Raw genomic sequence first — 25,914 nt, 5'->3', positions numbered from 1 at the left:
AGAGCGAGGCTCAAATCCAGAGCTCTCTTGCTCCCAAATTCCACATTTATTCTGTTTCGTTGTGTAAAGACTGCACTGGAGAATGTCTTTGATGGTTCCTCTCATTTTCCCCTTCAAGGTACTAGCCCATCTTTAGATGTTCTACAAACTTACCTACCCTGTCCCCCTTCCCTATTCTGGTAATGCTGACTGAGCTGTTTCTCCACTGGGTAGGGCCATGCCTTCTTCTTTGTTCACTGATGCATCTCCTGTCCACAAGTACAAGGTCTGGCTCATAGTGGATCTTCAAAAACCATCTGTTAAAGTTATAAATAATGTAACAGGCACAAAATGTCTTTAAATTTTTGTAAAGAACTTAAAAATTAATTCCAAACTGGGACAAGTTCTTGTTGCTGTGCCACCAAAAGAATAAGCACATTTGTGAAGTGTTTTAAGACTTAAGGTGAAGGAATCGATTATGCCCAGAAATAGCAAACAGAGAAATCTAAGGGGCTTCCTACCATATGTGATGTAATGAAGACATTGTTATCAATCAGAGTCTTAGAATGAGAAAACCCAAAAATATGCTGAAAACCTTTTTGCCTTTAATTATGTTGCTCCTTTGATTAAAACCCTCCATTCATGCATTCAACACTATGTTAGATACTAGAAATCAATCAATCACAACAAATCCTTATTCTTATGTCTAGTGGGGGAGAGAAACATGTAATCATCCAGTTATAACATAGAGTGACCAATTGTACAAAATAGGAATGTGTAGGAGTTTTGGCAAAACAGAAAAATGAACATTATGTTCATGCTTGGGTGGAGCTAGGGGGTTAAGAATAGGTTGAGAAAAGCATTTACAGTAAAAAGGATACTTGAACTGATTCTTTTTTATTTTTTTTACTTTTTTTATTTTTATTATACTTTAAGTTCTAGGGTACATGTGCATAACGTGCAGTTTGTTACATATGTATATTTGTGCCATGTTGGTGTGCTGCACCCATCAACTTGTCAGCACCCATCAATTCATCATTTATATCATGTATAACTCCCCGATGTAATCCCTCCCCCCTCCCCATGATAGGCCCCAGTGTGTGATGTTCCCCTTCCCGAGTCCAAGTGATCTCATTGTTCAGTTCCCACCTATGAGTGAGAACATGCGGTGTTTGGTTTTCAGTTCTTGTGATAGTTGGCTAAGAATGATGGTTTCCAGCTGCATCCATGTCCCTACAAAGGACGCAAACTCATCCTTTATTATGGCTGCATAGTATTCCATGGTGTATATGTGCCACATTTTCTTAATCCAGTCTGTCACAGATGGACATTTGGGTTGATTCCAAGTCTTTGCTATTGTGAATAGTGCTGCAATAAACATACGTGTGCATGTGTCTTTGTAGTAGAATAATTTATAATCCTTTGGGTATATACCCAGTAGTGGGATGGCTGAGTCATATGGTACATCTAGTTCTAGATCCTTGAGGAATTGCCATACTGTTTTCCATAATGGTTGAATTAGTTTACAATCCCACCAACAGTGTAAAAGTGTTCCTATTTCTCCACATCCTCTCCAACACCTGTTGTTTCCTGATTTTTTAATGATTGCTAATTTTATCCTAACTGGTGTGAGATGGTATCTCATTGTGGTTTTGATTTGCATTTCTCTGATGGCCAGTGATGATGAGCCTTTTTTCATGTGTCTGTTGGCTGTATGAATGTCTTCTTTTGAGAAATGTCTGTTCATATCCTTTCCCCACTTTTTGATGGGGTTGTTTGTTTTTTTCTTGTATATTTGTTTGAGTTCTTTGTAGATTCTGGATATTAGCCCTTTGTCAGATGAGTAGATTGCAAAAATTTTCTCCCATTCTGTAGGTTGCCTGTTCACTCTGACAGTAGTTTCTTTTGCTGTGCAGAAGCTCTTTAGTTTAATTAGATCCCATTTGTCAATTATGGCTTTTGCTGCCGTTGCTTTTGGTGTTTTAGACATGAAGTCCTTGCCCATGCCTATGTCCTGAATGGTACTACCTAGATTTTCTTCTAGGGTTTTTATGGTATTAGGTCTAACATTTAAGTATCTAATCCATCTTGAATTAATCTTCGTATAAGGGGTAAGGAAAGGATCCAGTTTCAGCTTTCTACTTATGACTAGCCAATTTTCCCAGCACCATTTATTAAATAGGGAATCCTTTCCTCATTTCTTGTTTCTCTCAGGTTTGTCAAAGATCACATGGCTGTAGATGTGTGGTATTATTTCTGAGGACTCTGTGCTGTTCCATTGGTCTATATCTCTGTTTTGGTACCAGTACCATGGTGTTTTGGTTACTGTAGCCTTGTAGTATAGTTTGAAGTCAGGTAGCGTGACGCCTCCAGCTTTGTCCTTTTGACTTAGGATTGTCTTGGCAATGCAGGCTCTTTTTTGGTTCCATATGAACTTTAAAGCAGTTTTTTCCAATTCTGTAAAGAAACTCATTGGTAGCTTGATGGGGATGGCATTGAATCTGTAAATAACCTTGGGCAGTATGGCCATTTTCATGATATTGATTCTTCCTATCCATGAGCATGGTATGTTCTTCCATTTGTTTGTGTCCTCTTTGATTTCACTGAGCAGTGGTTTGTAGTTCTCCTTGAAGAGGTCCTTGACATCCCTTGTAAGTTGGATTCCTAGGTATTTTATTCTCTTTGAAGCAATTGTGAATGGAAGTTCATTCCTGATTTGGCTCTCTGCTTGTCTGTTACTGGTGTATAAGAATGCTTGTGATTTTTACACATTAATTTTGTATCCTGAGACTTTGCTGAAGTTGCTTATCAGCTTAAGGAGATTTTGGGCTGAGACAATGGGGTTTTCTAAACATACAATCATGTCATCTGCAAACAGGGATAATTTGACTTCTTCTTTTCCTAACTGAATACCCTTGATTTCTTTCTCTTGCCTGATTGCCCTAGCCAGAACTTCCAACACTATGTTGAATAGGAGTGGTGAGAGATTTCTGTTTTTTACATTTGCTGAGGAGTGCTTTACTTCCAATTATGTGGTCAATTTTGGAATAAGTGCGATGTGGTGCTGAGAAGATTGTATATTCTGTTGATTTGGGGTGGAGAGTTCTATAGATGTCTATTAGGTCCGCTTGGTGCAGAGATCAGTTCAATTCCTGGATATCCTTGTTAACTTTCTGTCTCGTTGATCTGTCTAATGTTGACAGTGGAGTGTTGAAGTCTCCCATTATTATTGTATGGGAGTCTAAGTCTCTTTGTAAGTCTCTAAGGACTTGCTTTATGAATCTGGGTGCTCCTGTATTGAGTGCATATATATTTAGGATAGTTAGCTCTTCCTGTTGAATTGATCCCTTTACCATTATGTCATGGCCTTCTTTGTCTCTTTTGATCTTTGATGGTTTAAAGTCTGTTTTATCAGAGACTAGGATTGCAACCCCTGCTCTTTTTTGTTCTCCATTTGCTTGGTAGATCTTCCTCCATCCCTTTATTTTGAGCCTATGCATGTCTCTGCATGTGAGATGGGTCTCCTGAATACAGCAGACTGATGGGTCTTGACTCTTTATCCAGTTTGCCAGTCTGTGTCTTTTAATTGGAGCATTTAGTCCATTAACATTTAAGGTTAATATTGTTATGTGTGAACTTGATCCTGCCATTATGATATTAACTGGTTATTTTGCTCGTTAGTTGATACAGTTTCTTCCTAGCCTCGATGGTCTTTACATTTTGGCATGTTTTTGCAATGGCTGGTACCGGTTGTTCCTTTCCATGTTTAGAGCTTCCTTCAGGGTCTCTTGTAAGGCAGGCCTGGTGGTGACAAAATCTCTAAGCATTTGCTTATCTGTAAAGGATTTTATTTCTCCTTCACTGATGAAACTTAGTTTGGCTGGATATGAAATTCTGGGTTTAAAATTCTTTTCTTTAAGAACGTTGAATATGGGCCCCCACTCTCTTCTGGCTTGTAGAGTTTCTGCTGAGAGATCTGCTGTTAGTCTGATGGGCTTGCCTTTGTGGGTAACCCGCCCTTTCTCTCTGGCTGCCCTTAAGATTTTTTCCTTCATTTCAACTTTGGTGAATCTGGCAATTATGTGTCTTGGAGTTGCTCTTCTCGAGGAGTATCTTTGTGGCGTTCTCTGTATTTCCTGAATTTGAATGTTGGCCTGCTCTACTAGGTTGGGGAAGTTCTCCTGGATGATATCCTGAAGAGTGTTTTCCAACTTGGTTCCATTTTCCCCCTCACTTTCAGGCACCCCAATCAGACGTAGATTTGGTCTTTTTACATAATCCCATACTTCTTGCAGGCTTTGTTCATTTCTTTTTCTTCTTTTTTCTTTTGGTTTCTCTTCTTGCTTCATTTCATTCATTTGATCCTCAATCGCTGGTACTCTTTCTTCCAGTTGATCGAGTTGGTTACTGAAGCTTGTGCATTTGTCACGTATTTCTCATGTCATGGTTTTCATCTCTGTCATTTCGTTTATGACCTTCTCTGCATTAATTAGTCTAGCTGTCAATTCTTCCACTCTGTTTTCAAGATTTTTAGTTTCTTTGCGCTGGGTATGTAATTCCTCCTTTAGCTCTGAGAAGTTTGATGGACTGAAGCCTTCTTCTCTCATCTCGTCAAAGTCATTCTCTGACCAGCTTCGATCCATTGCTGGCGATGGGCTGCGCTCCTTTGCAGGGGGAGATGCACTCTTTTTTTTTGAATTTCCAGCTTTTCTGCCCTGCTTTTTCCCCATCTTTGTGGTTTTATCTGTCTCTGGTCTTTGATGATGGTGACGTACTGATGGGGTTTTAGTATAGATGTCCATCCTGTTTGATAGTTTTCCTTCTGACAGTCAGGACCCTCAGCTGTAAGTCTGTTGGAGATTGCTTGAGGTCCACTCCAGACCCTGTTTGCCTGGGTATCAGCAGCAGAGGTTGCAGAAGATAGAATATTGCTGAACAGCGAGTGTACCTGTCTGATTCTTACTTTGGAAGCTTCCTCTCAGGGGTGTACTCCACCCTGTGAGGTGTGGGGTGTCAGACTGCCCCTGGTGGGGGATGTCTCCCAGTTAGGCTACTCAGGGGTCAGTGACCCACTTGAGCAGGCAGTCTGTCCGTTCTCAGATCTCAACCTCCGTGTTGGGAGATCCACTGCTCTCTTCAAAGCTGTCAGACAGAGTCGTTTGCGTCTGCTCAGGCCTCTGCTGCTTCCCCTGTTGTTTTTTTAGCTGTGTCCTGCCCCCAGAGGTGGAGTCTACAGAGACAGGCAGGTTTCCTTGAGCTGCTGTGAGCTCCACCTAGTTCGAGCTTCCCAGAGGCTTTGTTTACCTACTTAAGCCTCAGCAATGGCGGGCGCCCCTCCCCTAGCCTCGCTGCTGCCTTGCGGTTAGATCGCCGCAGACTGCTGTGTTAGCAATGAGGGAGGCTCCGTGGGCGTGGGACCCTCCCGGCCAGGTGAGGGATATATTCTTCTGGTGTGCCCGTTTGCTTAAAGCGCGGTATTGGGGTGGGAGTTACCCGATTTTCCAGGTGTTGTGTGTCTCAGTTCCCCTGGCTAGGAAAAGGGATTCCCTTCCCCCTTGTGCTTCCCAGGTGAGGCGATGCCTCGCCCTGCTTCAGCTCTCGCTGGTCGGGCTGCAGCAGCTGACCAGCACCGATTGTCCGGCACTCCCTAGTGAGATGACCCCAGTACCTCAGTTGAAAATGCAGAAATCACCGGTCTTCTGTGTCGCTCGCGCTGGGAGTTGGAGACTGGAGCTGTTCCTATTTGGCCATCTTGCTCCATTGAACTGATTCTTGAAAGTGTAAGTAAAAGATGGCCAGAGAGTCATGTGGGGAAGAATATTTAAGACAGAGGAACTGTCTTGTGAGCAGCCATGCTGCGTTTGGGGATGTGTAAGTAGCCATATGTGACTCAAACTTACAGTGAATATGACAGCATGACCAGAGATAAAGCTGGAGAGTTAGGCCTGCTCTATCTATTGAAAATAATCCAAACTCTGTAGGTTGCCAATCATAGCTTTCCATGATTTAATCCTGTTCCTGTTCTCCAGCACCTGTCAGTATTTCCTGAGGCCACACCTATCCCTGGCTTCTCACCAATAAAACTTTATTTCTTTTTTTTTAATTTTAATTTTTTTATCATTATACTTTTAGTTCATTATACTTTAAGGGTACATGTGCATAACGTGCAGGTTTGTTACATATGTATACTTGTGCTATGTTGGTGTGCTGCACCCATCAACTCGTCAGCACCCATCAATTCATCATTTATATCAGGTATAACTCCCAATGCAATCCCTCCCCCCTCCCCCCTCCCCATGATAGGCCCTGGTGTGTGATGTTCCACCAAACACCACAGGTTCTCACTCATAGGTGGGAACTGAACAGTGAGAACACTTGGACTCGGGAAAACTTTATTTCTTAAGCCCAGCACTTTGGGACGCCAAGGCCAAAGGATCATTTGAGCTCAGGAGTTTGAGACCAGCCTAGGCAACAAAATGAGACCCTCTCTCTCCAAAAAGAAAAAAGAAAACAAACAAAAAAAAAAACAAGCTTATTTATTTGCTAAAAGTCCAATGTGAAAAAATTTTCCATGTGCTCATTCGGGGTCTCAGAATCCCTCCTTTTGCCCTCCTCTGTTTCCTCAGAGACATCTCTTTTCAGCCAGTGGTTGGGTTAAGAGTGAGATGGTGGCAGATAGGACTCTTGTATGGGCTGGGCCCAAACGCAACGTGCTTGCTTTCCACCCACATCCCTTAGGCTGGAACTCAGTTACATGGCCACACCTAGTTCTGAGAAAGGCTGGGACATATGGGCTAGCTGTGTTCCAGGAGGAACAGGCCAAGGGAGTATATCCTGAACTTGGAGAGGGAACCAGTGTGGATATGTGTGGGTTTCTGACAGAGAATTATCCCAGACAGCCAAAGTGGTAAAGTAAAAGGCCCTGAGCTCCCTCAGATACCCACACATATCCATGATTGCTCAGCAGCCATCACAATAGTCAAGATAAGAAATCAACCTGTGGGGGGCGGAGCAAGATGGCCGAATAGGAACAACTCCAGTCTCCAACTCCCAGCGCGAGCGACACAGAAGACCGGTGATTTCTGCATTTTCAACTGAGGTACTGGGGTCATCTCACTAGGGAGTGCCGGACAATCGGTGCTGGTCAGCTGCTGCAGCCTGACCAGCGAGAGCTGAAGCAGGGCGAGGCATCGCCTCACCTGGAAGCGCAAGGGGGAAGGGGATCCGTTTTCCTAGCCAGGGGAACTGAGACACACAACACCTGGAAAATCGGGTAACTCCCACCCCAATACTGCGCTGTAAGCATACAGGCATTCCAGGAGAATATATCCCACACCTGGCCGGGAGGGTCCCACGCCCACGAAGCCTCCCTCACTGCTAACACAGCAGTCTGCCGCGATCTATCCGCAAGGCAGCAGCGAGGCTGGGGGAGGGGCGCCCGCCATTGCTGAGGCTTAAGTAGGTAAACAAAGCCGCTGGGAAGCTCGAACTGGGTGGAGCTCACAGCAGCTCAAGGAAGCCTGCCTGTCTCTGTAGTCTCCACCTCTGGGGACAGCGCACAGCTGAAGACCAACAGGGGAAGTAGCGGGAGCCGGTGCAGACGCGAACGACTCTGTCTGACAGCTTTGGGGAGAGCCGCGGATCTCCCAACGCGGAGGTTGAGATCTGAGAACGGACAGACTGCCTGCTCAGGTGTGTCCCTGACCCCTGAGTAGCCTAGCTGGGAGAAATCCCCCACTAGGGGCAGTCTGACACCCCACACCTCACAGGGTGGAGTACACCCCTGAGAGGACACTTCCAAAGGAAGAATCAGACAGGTACACTCGCTGTTCAGCAATATTCTATCTTCGGCAACCTCTGCTGCTGATACCCAGGCAAACAGGGTCTGGAGTGGACCTCAAGCAATCTCCAACAGACCAACAGAGAGTCCTTCTGACTGTCAGAAGGAAAACTATCAAACAGGAAGGACACCTATACCAAAACCCCATCAGTACGTCACCACCATCAAAGACCAGAGACAGATAAAACCACAAAGATGGGGAAGAAGCAGGGCAGAAAAGCTGGAAATTCAAAAAATAAGAGCGCATCTCCCCCTGCAAAGGAGCGCAGCCCATCACCAGCAACGGATCAAAGCTGGTCAGAGAATGACTTGGACGAGAGGAGAGAAGAAGGCTTCAGTCCATCAAACTTATCAGAGCTAAAGGAGGAATTACGTACCCAGCGCAAAGAAACTAAAAATCTTGAAAAAAGAGTGGAAGAATTGACAGCTAGACTCATTAATGCAGAGAAGATCATAAACGAAATGACAGAGATGAAAACCATGACACGAGAAATACGTGACAAATGCACAAGCTTCAGTAACCGACTCGATCAACTGGAAGAAAGAGTATCAGCGATTGAAGATCAAATGAATGAAATGAAGCGAGAAGAGAAACCAAAAGAAAAAAGAAGAAAAAGAAATGAGCAAAGCCTGCAAGAAGTATGGGATTACGTAAAAAGACCAAATCTACGTCTGATTGGGGTGCCTGAAAGTGAGGGGGAAAATGGAACCAAGTTGGAAAACACTCTTCAGGATATCATCCAGGAGAACTTCCCCAACCTAGTAGGGCAGGCCAACATTCAAATTCAGGAAATACAGAGAACGCCACAAAGATACTCCTCCAGAAGAGCAACTCCAAGACACATCATTGCCAGATTCACCAAAGTTGAAATGAAGGAAAAAATCTTAAGGGCAGCCAGAGAGAAAGGTCGGGTCACCCACAAAGGGAAGCCCATCAGACTAACAGCAGATCTCTCGGCAGAAACTCTACAAGCCAGAAGAGAGTGGGGGCCAATATTCAACGTTCTTAAAGAAAAGAATTTTAAACCCAGAATTTCATATCCAGCCAAACTAAGTTTCATAAGTGAAGGAGAAATAAAATCCTTTACAGATAAGCAAATGCTTAGAGATTTTGTCACCACCAGGCCTGCCTTACAAGAGACCCTGAAGGAAGCCCTAAACATGGAAAGGAACAACCGGTACCAGCCATCGCAAAAACTTGGCAAAATGTAAAGACCATCGAGGCTAGGAAGAAACTGCATCAACTAACGAGCAAAATAACCAGTTAATATCATAATGGCAGGATCAAGTTCACACATAACAATATTAACCTTAAATGTTAATGGACTAAATGCTCCAATTAAAAGACACAGACTGGCAAACTGGATAAAGAGTCAAGACCCATCAGTCTGCTGTATTCAGGAGACCCATCTCACATGCAGAGACATACATAGGCTCAAAATAAAGGGATGGAGGAAGATCTACCAAGCAAATGGAGAACAAAAAAAAGCAGGGGTTGCAATCCTAGTCTCTGATAAAACAGACTTTAAACCATCAAAGATCAAAAGAGACAAAGAAGGCCATTACATAATGGTAAAGGGATCAATTCAACAGGAAGAGCTAACTCTCCTAAATATATATGCACCCAATACAGGAGCACCCAGATTCATAAAGCAAGTCCTTAGAGACTTACAAAGAGACTTAGACTCCCATACAATAATAATGGGAGACTTCAACACTCCGCTGTCAACATTAGACAGATCAACGAGACAGAAAGTTAACAAGGATATCCAGGAATTGAACTCATCTCTGCACCAAGCGGACCTAATAGACATCTATAGAACTCTCCACCCCAAATCAACAGAATATACATTCTTCTCAGCACCACATCGCACTTATTCCAAAATTGACCACATAATTGGAAGTAAAGTACTCCTCAGCAAATGTAAAAGAACAGAAATTATAACAAACTGTCTCTCAGACCACAGTGCAATCAAACTAGAACTCAGGACTAAGAAACTCAATCAAAACCGCTCAACTACATGGAAACTGAACAACCTGCTCCTGAATGACTACTGGGTACATAACGAAATGAAAGCCGAAATAAAGATGTTCTTTGAAACCAATGAGAACAAAGATACAACATACCAGAATCTCTGGGACACATTTAAAGCAGTGTGTAGAGGGAAATTTATAGCACTAAATGCCCACAAGAGAAAGCAGGAAAGATCTAAAATTGACACTCTAACATCACAATTAAAAGAACTAGAGAGGCAAGAGCAATCACATTCAAAAGCTAGCAGAAGGCAAGAAATAACTAAGATCAGAGCAGAACTGAAGGAGATAGAGACACAAAAAACCCTCCAAAAAATCAATGAATCCAGGAGTTGGTTTTTTGAAAAGATCAACAAAATTGACAGACCGCTAGCAAGGCTAGTAAAGAAAAAAAGAGAGAGGAATCAAATAGATGCAATAAAAAATGATAAAGGGGATATCACCACTGACCCCACAGAAATACAAACTACCATCAGAGAATACTATAAACGCCTCTACGCAAATCAACTAGAAAATCTAGAAGAAATGGATAATTTCCTGGACACTTACACTCTCCCAAGGCTAAACCAGGAAGAAGTTGAATCCCTGAATAGACCAATAGCAGGCTCTGAAATTGAGGCAACAATTAATAGCCTACCCACCAAAAAAAGTCCAGGACCAGATGGATTCACAGCTGAATTCTACCAGAGGTACAAGGAGGAGCTGGTACCATTACTTCTGAAACTATTCCAATCAATAGAAAAAGAGGGAATCCTCCCTAACTCATTTTATGAGGCCAACATCATCCTGATACCAAAGCCTGGCAGAGACACAACAAAAAAAGAGAATTTTAGACCAATATCCCTGATGAACATTGATGCAAAAATCCTCAATAAAATACTGGCAAACCGGATTCAGCAGCACATCAAAAAGCTTATCCACCATGATCAAGTGGGCTTCATCCCTGGGATGCAAGGCTGGTTCAACATTCGCAAATCAATAAACGTAATCCAGCATATAAACAGAACCAAAGACAAGAACCACATGATTGTCTCAATAGATGCAGAAAAGGCTTTTGACAAAATTCAACAGCCCTTCATGCTAAAAACGCTCAATAAATTCGGTATTGATGGAACATACCTCAAAATAATAAGAGCTATTTATGACAAACCCACAGCTAATATCATACTGAATGGGCAAAAACTGGAAAAATTCCCTTTGAAAACTGGCACAAGACAGGGATGCCCTCTCTCACCACTCCTATTCAACATAGTGTTGGAAGTTCTGGCTAGAGCAGTCAGGCAAGAGAAAGAAATCAAGGGTATCCAGTTAGGAAAAGAAGAAGTCAAATTGTCCCTGTTTGCAGATGACATGATTGTATATTTAGAAAACCCCATCGTCTCAGCCCAAAATCTCCTTAAGCTGATAAGCAACTTCAGCAAAGTCTCAGGATACAAAATCAATGTGCAAAAATCACAAGCATTCTTATACACCAGTAACAGACAAGCAGAGAGCCAAATCAGGAATGAACTTCCATTCACAATTGCTTCAAAGAGAATAAAATACCTAGGAATCCAGCTTACAAGGGATGTAAAGGACCTCTTCAAGGAGAACTACAAACCACTGCTCAGTGAAATCAAAGAGGACACAAACAAATGGAAGAACATACCATGCTCATGGATAGGAAGAATCAATATCGTGAAAATGGCCATACTCCCCAAGGTTATTTATAGATTCAATGCCATCCCCATCAAGCTACCAATGACTTTCTTCACAGAATTGGAAAAAACTGCTTTAAAGTTCATATGGAACCAAAAAAGAGCCCGCATTGCCAAGACAATCCTAAGTCAAAAGGACAAAGCTGGAGGCGTCACGCTACCTGACTTCAAACTATACTACAAGGCTACAGTAACCAAAACAGCATGGTACTGGTACCAAAACAGAGATATAGACCAATGGAACAGAACAGAGTCCTCAGAAATAATACCGCACATCTACAGCCATCTGATCTTTGACAAACCTGAGAGAAACAAGAAATGGGGAAAGGATTCCCTATTTAATAAATGGTGCTGGGAAAATTGGCTAGCCATAAGTAGAAAGCTGAAACTGGATCCTTTCCTTACCCCTTATACGAAGATTAATTCAAGATGGATTAGAGACTTAAATGTTAGACCTAATACCATAAAAACCCTAGAAGAAAATCTAGGTAGTACCATTCAGGACATAGGCATGGGCAAGGACTTCATGTCTAAAACACCAAAAGCAACGGCAGCAAAAGCCAAAATTGACAAATGGGATCTAATTAAACTAAAGAGCTTTTGCACAGCAAAAGAAACTACCATCAGAGTGAACAGGCAACCTACAGAATGGGAGAAAATTTTTGCAACCTACTCATCTGACAAAGGGCTAATATCCAGAATCTACAAAGAACTCAAACAAATATACGAGAAAAAAACAAACAACCCCATCAAAAAGTGGGGAAAGGATATGAACAGACATTTCTCAAAAGAAGATATTCATACAGCCAACAGACACATGAAAAAATGCTCATCATCACTGGCCATCAGAGAAATGCAAATCAAAACCACAATGAGATACCATCTCACACCAGTTAGAATGGCAATCATTAAGAAGTCAGGAAACAACAGGTGTTGGAGAGGATGTGGAGAAATAGGAACACTTTTACACTGTTGGTGGGATTGTAAACTAGTTCAACCATTATGGAAAACAGTATGGCAATTCCTCAAGGATCTAGAACTAGATGTACCATATGACCCAGCCATCCCACTACTGGGTATATACCCAAAGGATTATAAATTAGTCTACTACAAAGACACATGTACACGTATGTTTATTGCGGCACTATTCACAATAGCAAAGACTTGGAATCAACCCAAATGTCCATCTGTGACAGACTGGATTAAGAAAATGTGGCACATATACACCATGGAATACTATGCAGCCATAAAAAAGGATGAGTTTGCGTCCTTTGTAGGGACATGGATGCAGCTGGAAACCATCATTCTTAGCAAACTATCACAAGAAGAGAAAACCAAACACCGCATGTTCTCACTCATAGGTGGGAACTGAACAATGAGATCACTTGGACTCGGGAAGGGGAACATCACACACTGGGGTCTATCATGGGGAGGGGGGAGGGGGGAGGAGGGAGGGATTGCATTGGGGAGTTATACATGATATAAATGATGAATTGATGGGTGCTGACGAGTTGATGGGTGCAGCACACCAACATGGCATAAGTATACATATGTAACAAACCTGCACGTTATGCACATGTACCCTAGAACTTAAAGTATAATAAAAAAAAAAAAAAAAAAAAAAAAAAAAAAAAAAAAGAAATCAACCTGTGTCCACTGATGGGATGAATGGTAAAGAAAATGTAGTGTATACACAGTAGGATGTTCAGCCTTCAAAAAGAAGGAAATTCTGTCATTTGCAACCATGTGGATGAACCTGGAGAACATTATGCTAACTCACATAAGCCAGGAACAGAAAGACAAACACCATATGATCTCCCTTGTATTATGGAATTTCAAAATGTCAACTCATAGAAGCAGACAGTAGTAGAATGGTGGCTCCCAGGGCCTGTGGAGTGGGAGAGGGAGGGAATGGGGGAGTTGTTGGTGAAAGGGTACAAAGTTTCAGATAGGAGGAATAAGGCCAGGTGTGGTGGCTCACGCCTATAATCCCAGCACTTTGGGAAGCCAAGGTGGGCAGATCACCTGAGGTCAGAAGTTGAAGACCAGCCTGGCCAACATGGTGAAACCCTGTGTTTACTAAAAATACAAAAATTAGCTGGGCCTGGTGGTGTGTGCCTGTAGTCCCAGCTACTCGGGAGGCTGAGGCAGGAGAATTGCTTGAACCTGGGAGGTGGAAGCTGCAGTGAGCCAAGATCGTGCCACTGCACTCCAGCCTGGGCGACAGTGAGACTCTGTCTCAAACAAACAAACAAAACAAACAAACAAACAAAACTGGTCCTGGCAGGAGAACTGTGGAGGCAAGTGAAGGGCTGAGGCTTGTGGGGACAGGGATGGCTGAGAGTGGGGTGTACCAGAAGGGGTATGAAAGAAGGTAATACTAAGGAAGCTAAGTCTCCCAGTTTAGGCTCTCCTAGAAGCAAACTCTGAAGCAAGGATTCAAGAGCAAGTAGTTGATTTGGTAAGTGCAGGGGCATGAGGAAGTGGAACAGGGACGGGAAAACCAATAAAGAATTTATACCTATTGGCCCAGTGTAACTTAATAGCGCTCTAGGTTACCAAGCAGTTACTCTTGTGTGCAACCGGAACATAATCGTATGGGGAAATTCTGAGAAATTACATCAAACACACACCTCACAGTCATCCCATCTTAGGGGTGCAGTTGCCAGGCTATTTGTATACCTATCCTTTTCATCGATGAGTGAAGGCTGCTCCCAGGAGATGTCAATTCCCTGCCATTACAGCCTGGTGTGCACTTGCATAGAACAGCTTTCTGTAGTTTCTCAAACACTCCTCAAGTGAATAGAGGCAGCTCCTGGCAGTCGGAAAACTCTAGGAACACACTGAATTGATAAGGCCCGAGGGTGGGGTCCCGCTACCTACCCCTGGGTTGAGGGTATCGTATCATTTCCCAGCTGGTGGGTCAGTAAAAGTTAGTTATCTTTGTAGAGTGGCCATGTAATTTATTATCAGAACTATGACACTTTTAAAAGTGAAGGGGACACTGCCTGGCCAGTGGTTGTATGTGTATTCGGTCTCTCTGTTGTGAATTATTGAAAAAATAGTTTGAATAGAAATGAGATGGCTTAAGAGTCAAGAGATCTAACTCTGATAAAGAAAATGTGTTACATATACACCACAGCATACTACGCAGCTACAAAAAAGAATGAGATCTTATCCTTTGCAGGGACATAGATGGATTTGGAGGCCATTATCCTAAGCAAACTAATACAGGAACAAAAAACCAAATACCACATGTTCTCACTGACAAGGAAGAGAACACATGGACACATAGAGGGGAACAACACACACTGGGGCTTGTTGAAGGGTGGAGGTTGGGAGGAGGGAGAGGATCAAGCAAAATAACCAGTGAGTACTAGGCTTAATACCTGGGTCATGAAATAATCTGTACTACAAATCCTCATGACAAAAGTTTACCTATGTAATAAACCTGTACTTGTACCCCTGAACTTAAAATAAAAGTTAAAAAAAAAAAAATGATGCTGGGACAACAGGTATGAATGGGAATGGTTCCAGGCACACCATGTGGATGGTCACTCCACCTCTCTGGATACCCTTCCTATGTAGGCCTGTAAACTTCCTCCTTCTAGCTTTTGTGTTAACAAGTTCTATAGTGATTAAAATAACTGAGGAAAAGGGCAGCCAGAGTCCTATCTGTGTGGTTGGATATATAACAAAGACTATGGAAGATGTAAGGGATTCATTCATTCATTCATTTACTCACTCATCGAACACTAAATATCTACTCTGTTCTAGGCACTGTCCTAGACTTGCAGGCCACAGAGATGCCTAGGGCAGCATCCCTTAAAAGATTCTAGTTAAGCAGATGAGACAAATGCAGAATCCAATAAATTACGATATAGTACTTAACTGCAATGCAAATGTTTTCCTAAATTATACATGGAACACAATGATAGCACTAAGAAAAGGGAGAGAAAGAAAATGTGTGGTGGGGGACTGTCAGGAAAGACTCTCTGGGGAAGGTGAAATGTGTGCTTAGAAGGATTAAAAACAGTTTCTCCAAGAGCAAGAAGGGGAAGAGTTTCTAGGCAGAGGTAATGGTATGTTTATAGGTAAAGATGAACAAAATGAATATTTAACTGAACACTTACTGTGCACCAGCATTGTTCCAGACCATGGGGAATTACTGATGACCAGACTCCTATTTTCAAATAATTATACACCAATGATCATTGAATGGATAAACAAAATGTAGCATATACATGGTGTAAAATATTACTTAATATAAAAAAGAATAAAATTTTGATACATGCTACAACATGGATGAACCTTGAAAATATTGTGCTAAATGAAGTAAGCCAGTCATAAAAGAACAATATTGTATGATTTTATTTGTATGAATTACTGAGAATAGGCAAATTCATAAAGACAGAAAGTAAAAGAGGAGTTAGCAAGAGTGGAGAGAAGGGACTGGGGAGTTATTATTTAATGGGTACACAGTTTCTGTTGGGATGATGAAAAGTTCTAGAAATGGATAGTGGTGATGATTGCACAATAATGTGAATGCACTTAATGCCACTGAATTGTACATTTAAAAATGGCTAAAATGGTCAACCTCATGTCATGTATATTTTACCACAATTTTAAAAACTTCCTATTTTGGTAGAGCCTACATTTTGGAAGAGGAGACAAACAATAATAAATGAACAGATAATAGACCAAGATGATTTTAGATTATGATAAGTACAATGAAGGAAAAAGACAGAGGGATAAGATGGAAGGACTAGGGGAGTTTATTTTGGGGCCCTCAACATGTGTTTATCAACAGCAGCTTGGTACCCCTAGAGAATTAAGACTACTAGAAGAATGCTGGGAGACAGGGCTAGAAAAGTAGTTGGAGGCCAGGATCCACATTACGGAGAATCTTGTATATTAAGATGCTTTGGCTTTATCCTGAGAACCAACGAAGAAAGGCAGTCATGTGGTTAGCTTCGGCCGCAGTGCACAGGAAGCATTGGTGGGTGAAGCCAGATGCAGAAACACATGTGTAGGAAGTTGTTTCTGCTATTCTGCTCTGTGGAGGAAGGCCTCAACTTGGGTGGTGGCAGAGGACAAGAGAGGTGGAGAAGTATTCCCCAAGGCCTGGGAATTGGTCAAATGTGGAAATCGAGGGGGCAGGAAGGAATCCAGGTTTCTGGCTTGGGAGACTGGGTGGATAGTGGTACATCAGCTAAACTAAGGATCAGAGCTGAAGGAAAAGATGGCAAGTTTGAGATTTAACATGTTGAGTTTGAAGGGTTTGGGGAAGCTGTTGATAGAGGACTCTGGAATGTAGGAATGACCGGCATCAGAAATATAGATTGTAAAGCCAGTGCAGTGGCTCACACCTGCAATCCCAGTACTTTGGGAAGCCAAGGTGGGAGAATTGCTTGAGCTCAGGAGTTTAAGACCAGCCTGGGCAACATAGGAAGCCCCCATATCTATCAAAAAAAAAAAAAAAAATAGCCAAGCATGGTGGTGTGCACCTGCAGTCCCAGCTAATTGGGAGGTTGAGGCAGGATGATTGCTTGAGCCTGGGAGACAGACATTGCAATGAACCAAGATTGTACCACTGCACTGCAGCCTGGGCGACAGAGTGAGATCCCGCTTCTTTATATATAATGGAATCACATACACTGAAGAAGGTTTAAAAATCACAAGGATAGCTGACAATTTCTCAGATGTGAGTACAGCGTGAGAAGAGGCCAGAATCAGGACTCTGGGATACACCTAATAGAAAACAACGGAGATACAGGGGAAAAGAGAAAAATGATCAGCAAGGCAGGTCACCAGGAGGCAGAAGTAGTCAACAGGCAATCGCTGTCCTATTGAGCAGTCAGGAGGTCGTCCAAGATCTTTGCCACTGCAGATTCCACGAGGTTTCAGCTTAAACATGCCTTGCTCCAGAAATTCTTTCCCGGCCCATGAAAGGATAGGCTGAACCTACTAAGTGCTTCCATCTTGCCAGAACTCCTGGTCCTGTCAATGATCAATCTCCATTGTAATAATCGTGAGGCTAGGACTGTCTTCCCCACCAGGCTGTGGGCTCTGTGAGGACATCCCAGGCTGGTTGCTCTCACCATTGCTTCCCTGGTGCTCCAAACAGTACCTGACATGCCATAGAGGCTCAGTGCTCTGGTAGATAAGTGCATAGGTGAAGGAATGATTTAGTTAATTATTTTGGGGTGTGTGTGTGTGGTGTGTATGTAAGGAGAATTTAGGGTATGTGTTACTGGAATTCGCAGGGACAGGTAGCAGAGCTCTGTCAGCTGACAGTTCCCCTTGTCCCAGCTTTAACTTCTCTTTAGCTTGGGAAATGGCAAAGTCAGCAATACATCTGTCCCTGTGCTGCTCCGAAGATACTGCGCATCAACCTGTGGTGTCCCCTGTGGCAGCAAGGGCAGCTTCATGCAGGACACGAAGGGGGCCACTAGCCTGTTCTTTTTCCTGGCCCCTCAGAAGTTTTGGACAGCCTGCCAGGGGCTAAGCCCATGCAGCCACAGTGCTGAGACAGAGAGAGGCTGTGACAGGAGGTTTTGGGGTGAGCTCACGCTGCCAAACCTGGAGTGGGGCCTCCAGCTCCCCTCTGGCACCGTTTGTGTCTTCCTGCCTCCTCCCAAACCACTCATCCCAGGTGGGTCATGAAGAAGAGAACAGTATAGCCACATATTTATAGTCTCTGTGAATCACTGGTGACTAATTTTTCCCATTTTGTCACCCCAAATAGTTTTCTCTTTAGGCTTCCAGTGAAGGCACACCACCAACCAATCATTTCCATGAAAATGTACATATTTATTTAAAAAAATTCCTCTCTTAACACAGAACAGAATGTTCACTGAACAATGACCAGCTTTCTTTCTTTAAAAGTGGCATTTTTATCTGCACCTAGTTCAGTAGTGGCAGAGAACTTTCTCCACTGAATCTCTGGACTAGGAGGACATTCTGAGGCTCTATGGTCTATCTTCTTACACTCAGGGAAGATTTTAAAATGAAAGAAAAAAAAAGGCCATGTGCAGTAGCTCACACCTGTAAATCTAGCACTTTGGGAGGCCAAGGTGGGCGGATCACCTGAGGTCAGGAGTTCAAGACCAGCCTGGCCAATATGGTGAAACCGTGTTTCTACTAAAAATACAAAAATTAGCCAGGCTTGCTGTTAGGTGCCTGTAATCTCAGCTACTTGGGAGGCTGAGGCAGAAGAATCACTTAAACTAGGAAGGTGGAGGCTGCAGTGAGCCGAGATTGCGCCACTGCACTCCAGCCTGGGTGACAGAGCAAGACTCCATCAAAAAAAAAAAAAAAAAAAAAAAAAAAAAAAAAAAAAAAAAAAAATTCCCAGGGTGAAAAGTATCACTGCTATTTTCCTATTTTCCACTGTGTTTGTTGGCTGGATCTCCTTAGCAAAGAAATGGTCTTTCAGTATTTTGGTTACATATCATTGTGTTCCATTTAGTAAATCCAGCTTACAAAAAGGAGGCTGGGGCAGCCAGTTTCCAATGCCCCAGTGCCTGTGACAAGTTCTTATTTAATGTTAATTGCTCCCTGTAAAACTTGGCCTCTTGAATTTTGTTTTTCCATGATCAGCATTCTTTACGTCTCCAACCAAAAGGCTCCATCACTCACGCATAACTCGGATAATTTATTGCATTGCCTCTGAGGAATTTCTTTCTATGGCATGTTTCTAGAAAACTCATTCAACTCCTAAATAAAACAATGGAAGGATGGATGGGATGGGATCAGGAGAAGGATCTGGAGAGAAGATGTGGGGTAAAAGGAGAAAATATCTAAGGATGGTGTTTAATCAGAAAACAAGATTTTCAGTTAGCACTTCTAAATTGCTGAGAAGCCAGGTGTGGTGGCTCATACCTGTAATCCCAGCACTTTGGGAGGCCGAGGCAGGCGGATCACAAGGTCAAGAGATTGAGACCATCCTGGCCAATATGGTGAAACCCTGTCTCTACTAAAAATACGAAAATTAGCTGGGTGAGGTGGTGGATGCCTGTAACCCCAGCTACAGCTAAGGCAAAAGAATCGCTTGATCCCAGGAGGTGGAGGTTGCAGTGAGCTGAGATCTACCACTCCACTCTAGCCTGGGTGACAGAGTGAGACTCCATCTAAAAACAAAACAAAACAAAACAAAACAAAACAAAATTGCTGAGAAATGAATTGACAAAGCTGTTTAGTACAGAAGAGAGTGTTCAGCTTAAAGATGGCCCATGTGTGTGTAAGGAGGTGACAGAAAGTGTGCTGAGAAGGTGCAGCCAGCTAAGTGGTAGGACCAGGCAGGGGGAGGTGGGAGAGAGACTGGCTGGAAGGAAGGAGAGTCAGGAGGCCATTGGGCATCTGAAGAGCAGACAGGATGGGTTCTGGGAAGCCCTGGTTTTCCCTGACGTGGCTGTGGCCCAACCAAGCTCACCAAGCTCAAGACTCACATCCTGCACCTTTCCCCAAATTACTCCAGCGAGGGCTGGCTGCCTCTCTCAACTCCCACTGCATGAATGTGTTTGTGCAATAATTTAAGCTGGCAACCCACAGCCATTTGAGGCATGCAATGTCATTTTGCCCTTGAGAGCTCAAACCTGCTACTTTGGGTTTGATTCAGTTTCGTATTCCCAGAAGCAAATGACTTTTCACCTCTGGGTCTCCACCCAAAGCATGTTTGGACCATGGACCCAGGCAGGCTTCGAGGAGCCAGATTTTCCTGCCTGCCAACTGAGGTTTGCTAGTGCTGATTTTACACATTCCTATTAGTTTTTAATGAGTATTTTGTTTTAGTTATAAAATAGCAACTGCAGAGCCATAAACTTACAGATCACGTGGTTGGAAGTGCATGCTTCAATTTTCAAAGGGTCTCTATGTAGAATGAGGTTCCTAACTCTTTATTAACTCCTATCTTTGGTCAACTACTACACAAGAATGAATTGAGTGCTTACTTTATTCAAAGCCCCAAGCTAGATACTGTGTTCGTCTGTTTTAACACTGCTGATAAAGACATACCCAAGACTGGGTAATTTATAAAGAAAAAGGGGTTTAATGGATTTACAGTTCCACGTGGCTGGGGAGGCCTGCCAATCATAGTGGAAGGCCAAAGGCACATCTTACATGGTGGCAGGGAAGAGAGAATGAGTACCACAGGAAAGGGGTTTCCCCTTATAAAACCATCAGATCTCATGAGAATGATTCATTACCAGGGAACAATATGGGGAAAACCGCTCCCATGATTCAATGATGTCCCACCAGGTCCCTCCCACAACATGTGGGCATTATGGGAGCTACAATTCAAGATGAGATTTGGGTGGGGACACAGGAAAACCATATCAGATGCTATAGAAAGACTGAAAAAAATCCAAACCTCCTCTCAGGATTCGACACAGGAAAGGATTGAAGAAGTGAGTACCAACTGGTTGACTGCATCAAACCAGATGTACCCTTCCACCTGTTGCTGGTACTCTATTACCTCCCCAGCCTCATTTTCCTTCATGCTGTTGCCCTCTGTTCTCCAACTATCAGAAACTGAGAAGTTTCTTTCTTTCTTTTTTTTTTTTGAGACAGAATCTCACACTTTCACCCAGGCTGGAGTGCAGTGGCATGATCTTGGCTCACTGCAAGCTCCGCCTCCCGGGTTCACGCTATTCTCCTGCCTCAGCCTCCCCAGTAGCTGGGACTACAGGTGCCTGCCACCGCACCCGGCTAATTTTTTGTATTTTTAGTAGAGATGGGGTTTCACCGTGTTAACCAGGATGATCTGATCTCCTGACCTCGTGATCCGCTCACCTCGGTCTCTCAAAATGCTGGGACTACAGACATGAGCCACCATGCCCAGCCCAGAAACTGAGAAGTTTCTAAAGAAAGTTGGGATGGGCCATGAAGAATAAGACCTTCAAGTACAGGTGAGGGATTTGTGTTTTGTACTTACTATAGAGCCTTTGGATTATCTGATTTTGTGAGGTTTTTTTTTTTTTTTGACGCTATCAATTCCATATTATTGTCAAAGGCATTTCAGAACCTAGGACTAGCTCTGATCCCTTGACCAGCACTTTCCAGGGTCTTTGATACTGGAAATGTTAACAGATGTGTGATTTTTTTTTTTTCCCAGTCAGGCAAAAAAGGGTAGTAGTCTCAAAGGAACCACACAACAAAGACACCAAATACTTGACTTTTGAGGCCCAAGGCCTCAATCCAGGTGTGAAACAGGAGTGATCAAAAAACTACCTACTGGGCACTGTGCTCACTACCTGGGTGACAGATCATTTGTACCCCTAACCTCAGCATCACACAATAAACCCATGTAACAAACCTACACATGGAGCCTGAATCTAAAATAAAACTTGAAATTATTTTGAAAAGATGTGATATATAAAATCTTTACTTAATAGTTCTCCCTGTCCCCTGCCCCACCCCAGACCAATAGCCTCTAAGCTGGAGAAGAGGAAGAGAGTTTAGGGAGTGAGATGCATCCTGGGAGGCCTGAGCCCTGTTTCCTTTTGGATCCTGGCATGGAGGAGATGACAGAACACACCTATAAGGATGGGGTTCAGGCAGGTGAGGACCATGTCTCACTTCCCTGGGAAAGCCCTGAGTGGTGCTGAGCCTCAGAGGGTCCTCTGGCCACCATGGTGTGGCAGCTGCAGAGCAGAAGTAGAATGTGGCATGCCTAGGCAGAGAACCCCTGACCCCCACCCTACTCCTACCCCTCCTTCTCACCCCGAACATCCAGGTTTACTTGGCTTTTCCAGGGGGTGGAAGTGAGCACAGAGAGAGACCTCCAGGAAGCTGCCAGCTTGCAAAGGGGCTTTCAGCAGGAATGGGGGCATGGAGCAGAGAGGATGCTGCCACAGGGATCATCTACCAGGGATTGAACAAGGGCAGCCCCTGTAATGGCTTGGAAAGGGAACGTGTTTAAGGACCAGACAGGAACATGTTACATCTCAAAAAAAGAACTCGGGGCAGATTGAGCAGAAACATAGCCTCCCTTTTCCATGGATGCTCCAGATCCTGCCCTTGGCATCAACTCCAGGGAGTAAGAATGAAAATCTTAAATTTAATAGAATTAGAATACTGAAATGATTGAGAAAATGACTTAAGGGACTGTTTTACTTGGAAGTAGTTTTTCAGCATCAGCCAAAATAAGAGCTTGAAATGAAAAATAAGACCAATTACAGAAAAATAAAGAAATGACCTTGTACATAGAGGAGCCTCCTGACTAGGGAAATCAAACCCTTGCATTGATCAGGGGTTCGGGGGTTCTCTGCCTACACATGCCACACTCCACTTCTGCTGCCATACCATGGTGGCCAAGAGGACCCTCTTCCAGCCTCTACCCCATCCTCTTCCCTTCCCTTCCTTCTTTTTCTTTCCTTCTTTCTTTTGATGGAGTCTCGCTTTTTCACCCAGGCTGGAGTGAAGTGGTGCAATCTCGGTTCAGTGCAACCTCATCCCCCTGGGTTCAAGTGATTCTCCTGCCTCAGCCTCCCAAGTAGCTGGGATTACAGGCGCCTGCCACTGCACCCCTCTAATTTTTGTATTTTTTTTTTTTTAGATGGAGTCTCGCTCTTTGCCCAGGCTGGAGTGCAGTGGCATGATCTCGGCTCACTGCAAGCTCTGCCTCCCAGGTTCACACCATTTTCCTGCCTCAGCCTCCTGAGTAGCTGGGACTACAGGCCCCCGCTACCAGGCCCGGCTAATTTTATTCTTATTTTTATTTTGAGTAGAGACGAGATTTCACTGTGTTAGCCAGGATGGTCTTGATCTCCTGACCTCGTGATCCACCCGCCTCGGCCTCCCACAGTGCTGGGATTACAGGTGTGAGCCACCGCACCCGGACCCCAGCAACTCTTTATCTACCTTTCATCCAGATACATTTTTCCCTTGTGAAATTTGCGTAGATTACTTGTTCAGGGGGAGCAAAGGTTAAATGCTTCCAGTTTGTGGAAGAATGCAGAGTCCCTGATACCTGGATGTAGACTCGGGGTAGTGTTCCTTTGTTAGTTTTGAGAATGTCTTCTTGATCTCTGTGCAAAAATTATTTCTTCCCGGCTTCCACATTTCTCCCCACTCCTCTTTACCTCCTTGGCTCCTTCATATGCTCTTCTCCCATCTCCCTATATAAAACTTGGTCTCAGATCATTCATTCCCACTATGTATGATTTATAACTGGGCAAGTGACTCCTCTTCCTAGGTTGCATATTTTAAATGTTATTGATGACTTCAGTGAATTCTCTAATATTAGAATTTTAGTTAGAGAATTTTGGAAGTACGGGGGACTTCCAGGACCTTAAAGAATAAGGATGAGTTTACAATCAGTTTTTTACCCACTGAGAAAAGACGAGAGTAGAGGCTGGGCACGGTGGCTCATGCCTGTAATCCCAGCACTTTGGGAGACTGAGGTGAGTGGATCACCTGAGGTCAGGAGTTTGAGACCAGCCTGGCCAACGTGGTGAAACCCCGTCTCTACTAAAAATACAAAATTAGCCAGGCTTGGTGGCGATTGCCTGTAATCCTAGCTACTTGGGAGGCTGAGGCAGGAGAATCACTTGAACCCGGGAGGCGGAGGTTGCAGTGAGCCGAGATCGCGCTATTGCACTACAGCCTGGGTAACAAGAGCGAAACTCCATCTCAAAAAAAAAAAAAAAAAAAAAAAAGATGAGAGAGGAGTACTAGATCAGGAGCCATGAGACTTGTGGTCTGATGTAAGATGTGTTGCTAATATGATGTGTGATTTATTAAACACTTTATTATAACCATTTCAACTAAAAGTATAGAAAATAGTATAATGTAATTGAACCCCATGACACATCACCTAGCATAGTAATTTAAACAATTTTTCCAATCTTGTTTAATCTATATGCCTCCTCCCCTTTTTATTTGCTGGTGACTGTTTTACAGCAAATTTGCAGATATTGCATAAATTCATTGACCTACTTCAGAATGCATCTTTCAAAATGAGAATTTAAAAATTAAAATATCGGGGGGGGGGGGCAGAGCAAGATGGCCGAATAGGAACAGCTCCAGTCTCCAACTCCCAGCGCGAGCGACACAGAAGACCGGTGATTTCTGCATTTTCAACTGAGGTACTGGGGTCATCTCACTAGGGAGTGCCGGACAATCGGTGCTGGTCAGCTGCTGCAGCCCGACCAGCGAGAGCTGAAGCAGGGCGAGGCATCGTCTCACCTGGGAAGCACAAGGGGGAAGGGAATCCCTTTTCCTAGCCAGGGGAACTGAGACACACGACACCTGGAAAATCGGGTAACTCCCACCCCAATACTGTGCTTTAAGCAAACGGAAACACCAGGAGATTATACCCACACCTGGCTGGGAGGGTCGCACAGCCACAGAGCCTCCCTCATTGCTAGCACAGCAGTCTGCAATCTAACCGCAAGGCAGCAGCGAGGCTGGGGGAGGGGCGCCTGCCATTGCTGAGGCTTAAGTAGGTAAACAAAGCCACTGGGAAGCTCGAACTGGGTGGAGCTCACAGCAGCTCAAGGAAACCTGCCTGTCTCTGTAGAATCCACCTCTGGGGACAGGGCACAGCTAAACAACAACAACAAAAAAAGCAGCAGAACCCTGTGCAGATGCAAACGACTCTGTCTGACAGCTTTGAAGAGAGCAGTGGATCTCCCAACACGGAGGCTGAGATCTGAGAACGGACAGACTGCCTGCTCAAGTGGGTCTCTGACCCCTGAGTAGCCTGACTGGGAGACATCCCTCACTAGGGACAGTCTGACACCCCACACCTCACAGGGTGGAGTACACCCCTGAGAGGAAGCTTCCAAAGTAAGAATCAGACAGGTACACTCTCTGTTCAGCAATATTCTATCTTCTGCAACCTCTGCTGCTGATACCCAGGCAAACAGGGTCTGGAGTGGACCTCAAGCAATCTCCAACAGACCTACAGCTGAGGGTCCTGACTATTAGAAGGAAAACTATCAAACAGGAAGAACACCTATACCAAAACCCCATCAGTACATCACCATCATCAAAGACCAGAGGCAGATAAAACCACAAAGATGGGGAAAAAGCAGGGCAGAAAAGCTGGAAATTCAAAAAATAAGAGTGCATCTCCCCCTTCAAAGGAGCGCAGCTCATCACCAGCAAGGGATCAAAGCTGGTCAGAGAATGACTTTGACGAGATGAGAGAAGAAGGCTTCAGTCCATCAAACTTCTTAGAGCTAAAGGAGGAATTATGTACCCAGCGCAAAGAAACTAAAAATCTTGAAAAAAGAGTGGAAGAATTGATAGCTAGACTAATTAATGCAGAGAAGGTCATAAACGAAATGACAGAGATGAAAACCATGACATGAGAAATACGTGACAAATCCACAAGCTTCAGTAACCGACTCGATCAAT

Source organism: Rhinopithecus roxellana, chromosome 16 (assembly GCF_007565055.1).
Source record: "Rhinopithecus roxellana isolate Shanxi Qingling chromosome 16, ASM756505v1, whole genome shotgun sequence".
NCBI lineage: Eukaryota > Metazoa > Chordata > Mammalia > Primates > Cercopithecidae > Rhinopithecus > Rhinopithecus roxellana.
The sequence above is the reverse complement of the archived record's forward strand: the minus strand, read 5'-3'. Positions refer to the sequence as shown.